The sequence below is a fragment of the Chiloscyllium plagiosum genome, chromosome 11, assembly GCF_004010195.1.
Source record: "Chiloscyllium plagiosum isolate BGI_BamShark_2017 chromosome 11, ASM401019v2, whole genome shotgun sequence".
NCBI classification, from domain to species: Eukaryota; Metazoa; Chordata; class Chondrichthyes; order Orectolobiformes; family Hemiscylliidae; genus Chiloscyllium; species Chiloscyllium plagiosum.
The window spans coordinates 43857666-43870019 of record NC_057720.1 but is presented as its reverse complement, the minus strand read 5'-3'; the positions used below and the strand labels follow the sequence as shown (position 1 = coordinate 43870019).

The 12354-nt window shown below is 40.0% G+C and overlaps 1 long non-coding RNA gene across 1 annotated transcript in view; it reads right to left on the bottom strand.

Annotated features, from left to right (window-relative positions):
- LOC122554769 overlaps positions 1-8793 on the bottom strand; it is a 10249-nt gene extending 1456 nt beyond the window's left edge. The window contains exons 1-2 of the long non-coding RNA XR_006313072.1: positions 8706-8793; positions 3407-3494 (exon numbers count right to left, since the gene is read on the bottom strand). This is a non-coding gene — a long non-coding RNA (uncharacterized LOC122554769). The remainder of the gene's footprint in view (positions 1-3406; positions 3495-8705) is intronic.
- Positions 8794-12354: the final 3561 nt, after the last annotated feature.

Here is a 12354-nt window from a genome sequence, read left to right as displayed (position 1 = left end):
GAAGTGGGGGGGGAGGTGTGGGCGCAAGTGTTGCACCTCCTGCGGTTGCAGGGGAAGGTGCCGGGAGTGGAGGTTGGGTCGGTGGGGGGTGTGGATCTGACAAGGGAGTCGCGGAGGGAGTGGTCTCTACGGAAAGCTGATAGGGGTGGGGAGGGAAATATATCCTTGGTGCTGGGGTCTGTTTGGAGGTGGCGGAAGTGACGGCGGATGATGCGCTGTACATGGAGATTGGTGGGGTGGTAGGTGAGGACCAGTGGGGTTTTGTCCTGGTGGCGGTTGGAGGGGCGGGGCTCAAGGGCGGAGGAGCGGGAAGTGGAGGAGATGCGGTGGAGGGCACCGTCGACCACGTCGGGGGGGAAATTGCGGTCCTTGGAGAAGGAGGCCATCTGTGTTGTACGTATTTTGAACTGGTCCTCCTGGGAGCAGATGCGGCGGAGTCGAAGGAATTGGGAGAATGGGATGGCGTTTTTACAGGGGGCAGGATGGGAGGAGGTGTAGTCCAGGTAGCTGTGGGAGTCGGTTGGTTTGTAGTAGATGTCCGTGTTGATTCGGTCGCCTGAGATAGAAACAGAAATGTCTAGGAAGGGGAGGGAGGAGTCCGAGACTGTCCAGGTGAATTTGAGGTCGGGGTGGGAGGTGTTAGTGTAGTGGATGAACTGTTCAACCTCCTCGTGGGAGCACGAGGTAGCGCCGATACTGTCATCAATGTAGCGAAGGAAAAGATGGGGGGTGGGGCCAGCGTAGTTGCGGAAGATGGATTGTTCCACATACCCTACGAAGAGGCAGGCATAGCTGGGGCCCATGCGGGTGCCCATGGCTACTCCTTTTGTTTGGAGAAAGTGGGAGGATTGGAAAGAAAAGTTGTTCAGGGTGAGGACCAGTTCGGTCAGTCGAAGGACAGTTCGGCTGTAGAAAGGACATGTTGCTTGCAGGGACAGACTTCCAGCTCAAAGATTGGACTAAGTTGCATCTCAGGGCTGTTTGTTTTCTTACCACTTGTTCCCTTAGTGACCACCTGTATGCTCACAGCTTCCCTGCTTAGCCATACTTTACCTTGCTATGTCAATTAGCACAGTCACACAATCAGGCATCTTGCCTTGCTGCTCAGCAGCCCTCATCAAGAGGTGTACATCTTGCTGTGCAACTGTGTGCTATGTCAATCTCACACCTGGACCATGTTCTGGCAGCTTATTGGCACACACACTGTATGTGCAGCAATCAAGCAGTCAGGTTTCAAAGTCATGGGGAGTAGTCCTCACTAAAGCCCATGGAAGCACCTGTCCCTCAAGGCATCCCAGAATCTTCACTGTATTGTCACCAATGTTATGATCCCCAGAGAGATTAATAATATTTTTAAAAATTTAAACTTTAAACAGATAACTGAGCAGATGACATGACAAGACTTGATAAGACTTTTAGCACAACTACCAAACTAAATACAATATTGGCCGAATGCTATTTTTGTAGGCAATTTGCACATTAAACTACAACATTAAAGGTCCCTTATAATTTTAACACAACTGCAACAAAAAAACACTTTCAGGTTTACCTTAATCTATCCAATTAATAGTTATTTGATTTTCTTGGAATCAATCCAAATTCATTTTCAACTCCTATTGGTTTATTCCAGTTTCTTTCTTCTCCCTGCCTGGAAACCTTAAACCACAGATCTGTCTTTTTTTTTAGATTCCCTTCAGTGTGGAAACAAGCCCTTCGGCCAACCAGTCCACACAGACCCTCCGAAGAGCAACCCACCCAGACCCAGTTCCCCTCTGACTAATGCACCTAACACTATGGGCAATTTAGCATGGCCAATTCAACTGACCTGCACATCTTTGGACTGTGGGAGGAAATCAGAGCACCTGGAGGAAACCCACGCAGACACGGGGAGAATGTGCAAACTCCACACAGACAGTCGCCCAAGGCTGGAATCGAACCTGGGATCCTAGTGCTGTGAGGCAGCAGTGCTAACCACTGAGCCACCGTGCCGCCCAGACAATTCATCTTCTACAGCAATTTAGGCAAACCTTTTAACTTCATTTACAAATCCTCAAGAACTTGATCTTTTCAATCCAAGCACAAGCTACCACCAGTATTCCAATGAAGTGAGCTGTAGACAGTTCAGTTTCCAATACTTCCATGTCTCCCAGAATCTGGCACATCATTTCTGTCTGAGAGTTTAGACTTAGAAAGCCTTGCCCTCTTTTTTTGGAGAGAGTGGAGTAGTAGGACTGACTGGATTGTTATGCAGAGTGCTGGCATGGCCTGAATGGGCCAAATAGGTTCCCTTGGTGATGTAACAATTCTATGACTTTATAAGGTGACCCTTGATACTGCGTCATGTAACTTTAGAACCCCATGTGTTGTAATAATCCATCATTGGATTATACTATATTCCAATAGGAGCACAGCATTAACCATGCTCGACTAGAATCCATCGTTTGTTAGAGCCACAAGGTTTATAATGCAACCCTTGCCCTCTCCCATCACCATGGCAACATGTATCACATGCACCGTGTTTCCACGTAAGAATGCTGATTAACTATTCTTGAGGCCCAAACTGTCCTTTATCTAGGAAGCAAAGGGACAGTTTAAAGCATAGCAGTTTACAAATTGACATTCCTAACACCTTGCTCAGACTTTGGAGACTGCTGTGTAATCACTGTAAACACAGCTGCTGTTGCTATTGTATCAGTATCAACAATTTACACCTTTCCACCAAAAAAAAACCCTGGGCCTTCCTTTAATCTTTGATGGCCCTATTTTTGACGGGCTTCAAAAAAGACTGACAATCTTCAAATTATCGCAAATGAAAGACAAAACCCCAAAACATGACAATCCTATAAAATGATATACCCTCATATTTGTAACATCACATTCAAGATAGCCTGAATATCTGTCAGCCACAGGAGATGTCAAAACTCTGGGTTGAAGTCAAAATTGAAATGTACTCAAAAATAAAATAAAATACCCAACTTGGAATTTATGCTTGATCTTAGCCAAAAGGCTGAAAATTTGTTTGTGTTTTTTGACCAAAAAATACAATATTCATAAAATATAAAAGCCCATTACATGATGATTCAAATTTAGCATTATAAACTGAATAATGGAGTTCAGTTTATTGTATTGCCATATTTTGTTCTTGTGCCTCACTACACTTAGAGTTACAAGTTATGTTTTACAATAAACATTCCATGTCAAACATACAGTCTTTTTGCTACTCAAACAACCATTGTACATCTACCCAAAGAGTCCTGTTATATAATGACATGCAGCTAAATAAAAAGAAAGGAGGAGTTGATATTTGGAATATGATAATCAGCAAAATATAGTAGTGGTGCTAGTTTTATGTGCCATTGTAAAAAAAAGAAATTTAACATTTTGTCAAATACTTATGCATACATACCCTTTATGCATTATAGTTTCTTGGCCTTACACTTCCTCCTACTTCTATATGGTGCATTCTGTATGGCTTCAGTAGACATGGAAGCAATCTGCACATTTCCAAGTTAAATAGGATAAATCAAATAAAAAACAAGTATGAAAAACACAGTTTTTGTGATAATCTGATTCCTATTTGACATTTATTATTGCTTAAGGAGGAAAGACTATTTAATCTTAAAGCAACACAAACTAGAATTTTTCCCCATTTTTTTCCCCAATGACACTGTATTTAACCATATTACTTTTTTCTGGAGTGATGGAAAAACTTTGTGTATTTATGTAATTCCTGTTGATCATAAATATGTTCCATCTTGTATGTTTTGTAAAAGGTCAGTAGAAATACATTAAAAATAAAATAACACAACCGTTGTGGTTGAAACAGGAAGAGTAACAAGTCTGCAATCAACACAGCATTTATTTTGACAATTGCATGCATTCTTATTCAATCAAAAGGTTAAACTTTGAACAGAATTCAAAATAGTATATATCTTGATACATCAATACACCAAAAAGAATTACTTTATACCAGAACTTCAGTAATGTTGACTGTGAGATAAATTTGTGTTGTTGTATTCTCATTTGCATACTTTATTGAGGTGAAGGAACTGACACTGCTTTATGGCAAGACACTTGCTCAGTTTTTGCATCATCTATCTAAGCTCAGAAGTAAAATACCTAGTTATTCAAATGATTAACATGGTCTTGAATCTGGAAACAACATCTGTAGCCTAATCGAGAATCATAAAATTATATGATATTTCTAAATCAGACCTGAATCTTACAAACACTAGCTTCCAGCAGTTACTCATTATCTTTGAAATCAGACCTGCTAACAATGCAATATAACATGTCATTTTTAGAATTTGCACCTTTGGCTCTGGCAGTGCAATCAATTGATGTTTAACATGCAGTTTAAATTTAAAGTTAAAGTTTAATAAAGAATAGCACTTTGAATTTGACTGATTCTTGAATGTTTGAAAGCAGCTATGAGAAACATTAGAAATTTTACAGGCAGTTGGAGTTTCATAATAGTGGTTGGTGTACATAAGGAATGGTGTCTTCCTATCAACTGCAATGCAACTGACAACAATGGCTGACCATCTGCATTGTTGATAAAAATGAAGTTCATCCGGCACCACTCAGGGACATATAGCTTTGGCAACAAAATGCTTACACTGTCAGGAAGAATACCTGCTGAAAATTATTCACTGAAACAATAGATGCAGTTAAAAGTAGAAGTGGTAGCAGCCATTTTGCCTTTGTAGACAGGGATTCCCATGAATCTGTAAGGGTGTTTGATGTCTTCAGTGATGCTTTGAGGACATATGAAGAATGTTTCTGCTATCTTGCTGGGAACCTCCTGCTACAACTAAGTTCTAAGTATAATAGGTGATTTAGGAGTTTGGTGGGTCAGGCATTTGAACAACATTCTCATTCAAAGATATATGTTTTGATTGATTGACACTTTGATACTGGACATGTTAATTTAAGAGATGATGCTGTTGTGGAATCACCTTTTGTGACAAGATTTGGAAGATCTTGTGAAAGCATTGCTGGTGGTACTTATTAAGTGCATTGAGGCTGTTCAAGTCTCCAAAGCATATAGGAAATGGGGTAAGTGTCTTGTAAACCAGTATGTTTGAGGTTATATAGGGAGAGGACACTCAAGAAATCCAAAAATGTACTTTAGATTTCAATCACAATATTTTAAATCTTGTGATTCCTTAATAATTTGAGCAATTTTCCAATAGTTACACAGGGATGATTTTCCTTGAGGCATATTGCTGGAGAGGTGATGTGCTCTCAAAAGTTATTTCTTCTGTTGTGTGGTGAAATTGCTTTAATTTGCCAATTCAAGCAGCCAAAATTCTCCCCCAGCAGATGTGGACAGCTAAAATTCTCCCCCAGCAATTGCTTAAAGAGGGAGAGAGAAGTCAAACACTGGTGCCTGTCCAAATGGTCAGCTTCAGTGTTAAAGGTTGTCATGACTTCAGACATGTGGCTGATATTCAAAGCAACTAGAAAGTTTCAGGGCTGATCCGTGGCCAGATGTGTTTGTGAAAAAGAGACATATTTAAGTCTGGTGTTGTTTGTAAAGTCATAAATTAGAGGAGGAACAGGCTATTTTGCCCATTGAGCCTGCTTCTCCATTCAGTAAGATCATGTGCCCTTAAATCCATTTTCCTGTTTTTTTTACTCGTGGTCCTTGTTTCCCTTGTCAATCAAAGATCAATCAACAGCAAAAAGTGCCGGGGACACTCAACAGGCTTGGAAGTATCTGTGGCGAGCGAAATATAGATAATATTTTGAGTCCAATATAACTTTTCTTTGAAACCGAAGGGGGCAAGAAAATGATGGTTTTTTTTAATGTTGCTGACAAAGTAGGAGGAGGAGCAAGTGAAACAGATAGTGAGCTCTCACGAGCACTAGACTATTTTCTGTTATTAACACATATCATTGACACTTACTCTGCAGCTATATGTTTCCTCTCCCATCTTTGACACTCCCTATCACTTTGCTCTTGGAACCCTCACCATCTAATTGCTCACTAATGGCTTTAATTGGATTATGGCCCACCAGATGGTTCCTTTGCCACTGTGCCACTGAAGTAGGAATGGACAAGGCAGCAGACACATCAATTGCTCAACACCTTAAAATTCAGCCCACTAATTGTTTCTTTATTTAAAAAATGCTGCTTGACCTCTATATTTTCTGTTTTAATTTCACATTTCCAGCATCCAAAGTATTCGCCTTTTGCGAGTTAACCCATTAGTGGTTGTGCTAGTGAGGCAGAATCTTGTCCAAGATACTGACAGAACTTCTTACTCTCCTTCTGAAAAATACATGACATCTTTCACATCCACACACTCTTAATTTTTCCTTTTCATCAAAAGGGGTAGGTAAATGAGGGGATTATGGGTGACAGGCTAGGACATAAGAGAAGCTGAATAAGTGATGATGTGAGCTGAGTGTTGCAGAGAATGGGTAGTCGGTGCTGAAAGCAAACCATGTATTATGATAATTGGTCTGAGAGTGGGTGAAAGTGGGTTTGCTGTGCTAAAAACAACCCATGTCTTAACAGGATTGGGTGTGAGGGTGGGTAATAAACATGGATGAATGAATGGAATCAGGCTCTTCCCCTCACACAAAGGCTCATGCTTTAACTGCTTTTGTTAACCATAGTTGATTTATCTTTCATGTTGGGTTTTTGTGTGGTCAATATATCTTAATGGTTCCTTTACAGCAAGGTTACGAATTAACCTTTTCTCTTTACTTAAACTAAATCTAAAATGGTCCAATTTTGAGTTGACCTCAAATCCTATCCTGTGGAAAGGACAGGAATTTATCTTTGATAATACTTGTGCTAATTAGGTTGACACAGTCTGTATATAAATTGAAGATGTCCATTATTGTTGTGATGCATATGCTACATGTAGTTCTAATTTCTAAACCATGCTCGACATTACCAATAACTGTTTGGTGGTCTATTAACAACATCCACCAATATTTGATGCCCCCTGATTGCACCAGGCAAACTGATTGGTAGTGGTAAACGCTGCTGTCTCACAAGGCCAGAGACCCAGATTTGATTCTAGCCTTGGACGACTGTTTGTGTGGAGTTTGCATGTTCTCCCTGTGTCTGTGTGGGTTTCTGTCGGGTGCTCTGGTTTCCTCCCACAGTACAAAGATTGCGTTGATTGGCCACGCTAACTTGCTCCATAGTGTCCAGGGAAATGCACGCTAAGTAGATTAGCTATAGTGAAATGCAGAGTTACTAGGATTTAGGTTGAGGGGGAAGGGGGGAGTTGGGTCTGGTTGGTATGCTCTTTGGAGGGTCAGTGCAGACTTGATGGGCCAAATGGGTTCTTTATGCACTGGATAAGGATTCTATGTTTATTCTATGATTCTACAGCTTTATCCTTCAATTCACAATCCTTTCTCACTAATATATTCTTCTTGTTACTTATTATGCTTTATGGCCTTCTTTTTCCCTTTGTCTATCTTTTTTAAATGATGAATACAACCTGAATATTCAATTCCCTCTCCTTGCCATTATCTGAGCAGTTAAATTGTATCCATCTACCTCTATTTACATGTTCAAATCTCTAACCTGTTGCAAATGCTTTGTGCATTTAGATAGAATACACTAAATTTGTATTTTTACTATTATGCTATATTCTGACCCTATTTATTGCTTGCCTTTGTTTCAGCTAATTCTGTATACTTCTTTTCTAATTATTGTAATCATGTTTACTTCCATTCAATCTGAGCTTCCTCTCAGGTTCCTGTCCTCTTGCCAATCACCACATCAACACCAGTAAAGCTCCTGATAAACATGTTAATCCTGGTCCTGTTGAGGGCCAGGACTAGTCCTAATACTTCATCATTCTAATACTCCTGCAGCAATGTGTTCATTTGCTCCATCCTCCTATTGCCAGCTTCACCAGTACATGATGCTGAGAGTAACCCTGCGTTATTGCTTTTCTGCTTTTTATGTTCTTTCCTAACTCACTAAACCCTGTTTTCAAAATCTCATTCCTCTTCTACCAATGTCTTTGGTACTCATATAGATATGGACCATGCAACCTCCCCCAGAAAAATATCATCATGGCTTTATATTCAATCTTTTTTATGAACTTGGGTTTGTATGTGTTTCTTCAATAAGGCATGTTTTGGAAACTACATGATTCCAGATAATTGATACAAAGTCAGACACCTTTGTGCAGATTCCTGTAAATTGTAGGGTAAACCAATGAGATATGCTGGGGTGCACAATGAGATATGCTAGGGATAAAGGAGTCACCCACTCTCTGTTGCTGGGAAATGGCACAACTTTCACCAGTGTGGACTTTAGATGCCAAGGTTTTAGTAAATAAATATTGGTGGGGAATATATACCTATACCTTTGTATTGGTTTTATTGAGAATGTAACCTTATGTCTGAAATGGTAACTGCAAGGATTGTCTGCTGTTTGCTGATGGATGGAGTTGTCCTACTTCTCAGGAAGGATTTGGCCAGAACAAAAGTGGTAGCTTCTTGCATCCTTCCATCTCAGTCACAACAGTGAAAGTAAGGACTCACAATGTCCTATACTGCTCTAGACATCTTTGACCTGGCACTAGGGAGGCTTTGTACCATCTTGGAGTCGCATCCATGGCTGCAGAAACACCAGTCTGTTCCTCTAAGTAATAAGTCTCGTGACCTTATCTTAATGTTGCAAACTATTTTTTTATCAGTAGAATAACTTATTTGTTACTTACATGAATTTGTGGATCTATAACTCGACGATTGTTTACCATGTACAGCACTATGTTTGTCATCATGGATTCTAGCCAGCTGGGATCCTGCCCATATCCTGTTATATTAACACTGTCAGGATTATCAGAAGTGCATTATGTCAGAGTTAACCAAGATTTCACCTATTAACTTAATATCAGGTAACATTCACCACATATAAAATAATTAAGACGCCTTAACAACTAGATAATTTTCTGCATATATTGCAAAGATGTTGTAGTCACTGATTGACTGATGATGCATGCTAGCTCACAAGTGATGTCACTATCTTCTTCTGTCATTAGGTTTTGTCTCCATTCCAGGGCAGGCTTCAAAACATCCTTGAAGCAGAGCTTTGAGCATTTTACTGGTCTTCAGACACATGCTTGACACCATCTAATCATAGTCTAAAGAACATGTCTTTTAATTTTCTTATATTTTTGATTGTGAACTGAAATGGAAAGAACTGTTTTAAAAATCAAGGATTGCTGAAGGATTATTGCACTTTTTAAAAGCGAGTAACTTGACACTTATTGTAAGCACTGCTTAAACAGCTGCTCATACAAGCAGTGGTAGGAGAAGTTGCAGATGAGCTGGAGCTAGTGGTAACAAGTGGCTAATTGGTCTGTGGACTAGTGAATGGATATGGATGGCAAAGGCATTCTGCCTGTGAACAACTATGCAATTAGTTCTCATATAATTGAACTTCTTGGGGCAGTGAACAAGTTAGTGACAAACCATCAGATCTTCACAAGCTCAGATTCTTTCTCTGTTCTCTGCATTAAAAGCTACACTAATTTGAAATAAAATTGGTTTGTTTTTTTTTCTTCAGCAGTTTCTGTGAGATAAAACATGTCGGAGACCTATTATAAGTGTGAACCAGTCACCCTGTGTCTCCTGCAAACCAGTGTAAGTATCCAGAGAAGGAAAATAGAGAAGCAGTTTTCTGATCAGCACAAGAATTATCTTAGCAGATCCTGTGAAAGAAAAATGGGATTAGAATAGTTAGGTGCTTGATGACAGGCATCGTCATGATGGGCTATAGAGTCTTTTTCCATGCTATTAACAACTCTATGACTCTACAGTATTATCCTTGAGTGGGTGCAGAGGCAAACAACAAATGTATTCTTGGCATCAGAATTCCAAGATATAGCTGAGCAAGTTGTAGAAGAACTTGGAAGAAAGGATTTAGAACATTTTAAAGAGTATCAACAGAATTGATCAAAAATATTTGCTCAACAGATGAGATACGGTAAATTATTTAATTGTGATTGGCTTATTAAAGTTCATATGCTTTCCGTGTTCCTAAAAATGTTTAGGTTTTGTCTTTATTTTTACATTTAAATCAGGAAGGAGGGGGAAGTGGTGAGAAGTGTCGCGTAAAGTAATGAAATAATTGCTTACTAAACTTTATGGTTAAAGTTTTAAGATTCTTTATTTTAATGTGCCCTGTCAAAGGAACAACCACCTTGGTTGAGAGCTTACATTTTAAAATCCATTTTATTAAATGTAATTTTTTGACTAGATTCAGGGCAATCCAGAAAGTTATTGCCAAACTTGTAATTTATTTTGGTAAAGTTATAGTGCCATCCAGAGGTCATTAGGCAGAGGACTGGGTATTTGTAGGTCTCGGATTGGTACTGTGTTTGGAAAGTGTTTGGAACACCAATGTGTATTAGTTTACTTAAAGGAAGTTGAAAGCAATTTGCAACTTTGATAGCTTGGTTCCAAGACTAATTTTCTTGAAAAGAAACTTTTAATAGAAATTGAGTATGCAAGAATAATTTTTTTATATACCTCTTGTTAATTCAAAATTAAAATTATTTTAAAATATTTTTACATTGCTTATGTTACAATTCTTAGTCCTTCAGTACAGAATGACTATATTAAACTAACAAAATGGAGGAGAAAGTGAGAGCTGCAGATGCTGGAGATCAGAGCTGAAAATGTGTTGCTGGAAAAGCGCAGCAGGTCAGGCAGCATCCAAGGAACAGGAGAAGGAGAAAGTGAGGGCTGCAGATGCTGGAGATCAGAGCTGAAAATGTGTTGGATGTTGGATGTTCCTTGGATGCTGCCTGACCTGCTGCGCTTTTCCAGCAACACATTTTCAGCTCTAAACTAACAAAATACCAAGAAATCTACTTACAGAATCGTATCACTTCTGTCATGAGTATTACAGATGATTAAATTATGAAAATGAATGCTTTAAATCAGAAACAAAAATGGAAATCGCTGCAAAAGCTCAGCAGGTCTCGCAGCTTCTGTAAAGAGAAAGCAGAGTTCATGTTTTGGGTCCAGTGATTCTTCCTCAGAGCTGATGCAGCCACAATTTCATATTACGCAAAGTTATGCAGCTTTTGACATAACTGGAAACAGATTGACTAGAACAAAAATGGAAATCGCTGCAAATCTCTTCACATTCACTCCATCCCAGTCTCTTAAAAATTTGTAAATCTCAATTAAATTCTCCTCAGCCTCCTATGTTATATATTTCAAGAAAAATTACAATGGAAAGTAATAATGATTTTAACACCTCTATCCCCCAGTGAAACTAATGATGAGGGAGAGAAGGAATGTAGGAGACTGGGGTTGGGTAAAGCTGTGTGGCAGAAGGATAGGTCTGCACTGGTAGAGAGAATGGAGGAGGCTTTAGAATCATAGAAAATGCACAGCACACAAAGAGGCCACTTGATCCATCATATCTACATTGGCCAAATCAAGGCATCCAACCTAATCCCACTTTCCAATAGCTTGTTCCCGCTAGCCTTGTCAGCTATGAAACTTCAGATGCATATCAAGACACATTTTCAACGAGTTCAGGGTTTCTCACTTTACCCCCTTCAGGCAGTGATATCCAGACTCCTACCATATTCTGGATGAATTTGTTTTACCCTCACTTCCCATCTAATCTTTCTATTGATCACCTTAAATCTGATCCCTGTCATTGACCATTCAGCTAAGGTAAATATGCTCTTCACATTCACTCCATCCCAGTCTCTTAAAAATTTGTAAATCTCATTTAAATTCTCCTCAGCCTCCTTTGTTCCTCGCTGATCCAATTTTTGCTCATATCTGTGTGCTGGGAGAGAGAGTGATGAAGGAATTGCTTTGCTACCCTGTGCTAAGATAGAGAACAGGGATTGACTGCTGAGAACTCCTGCTTTGGGAGAGGAAATTTCGGAGAAATTGCTCTGTGCTTGGGGATGGGTAGTTTGCTCTGTTCAGGGAGAGGGGACTGGCTGTATCCTTGGAGAGGGGTGATTGTTCTGTGCTGAGCTGGTGGAGGTGGAAATTACTCTGAGCTGGGGGCAATTAATGTGTTCTGGGTCAGAGCAATTGCTCTGTTCTGGGAGAGGCAATTGCTCAGTGCTGGGAGGGGTGAAATTGCGATGTTTTGGGAGAGGGGGTGTTGGTCTCTGCTGGGAGAGAGGGAATTGCATTATGCTGGGAGAAATGATATTGCTCTATGCTGAGAGAAGGGGTATTCGTCTATACTGGGAGAGGAGGTATCGCGCTATGCTGGGAGAGGAGGTTTTTGTGCTATGCAGGGGGCGCGATTGCTTTGTGTTGGGGGGACTGCTGTGTTCTGGGAGAGGGTGGTATTGCTCTGTGTTGGGGGTGGAATTGTGTTTT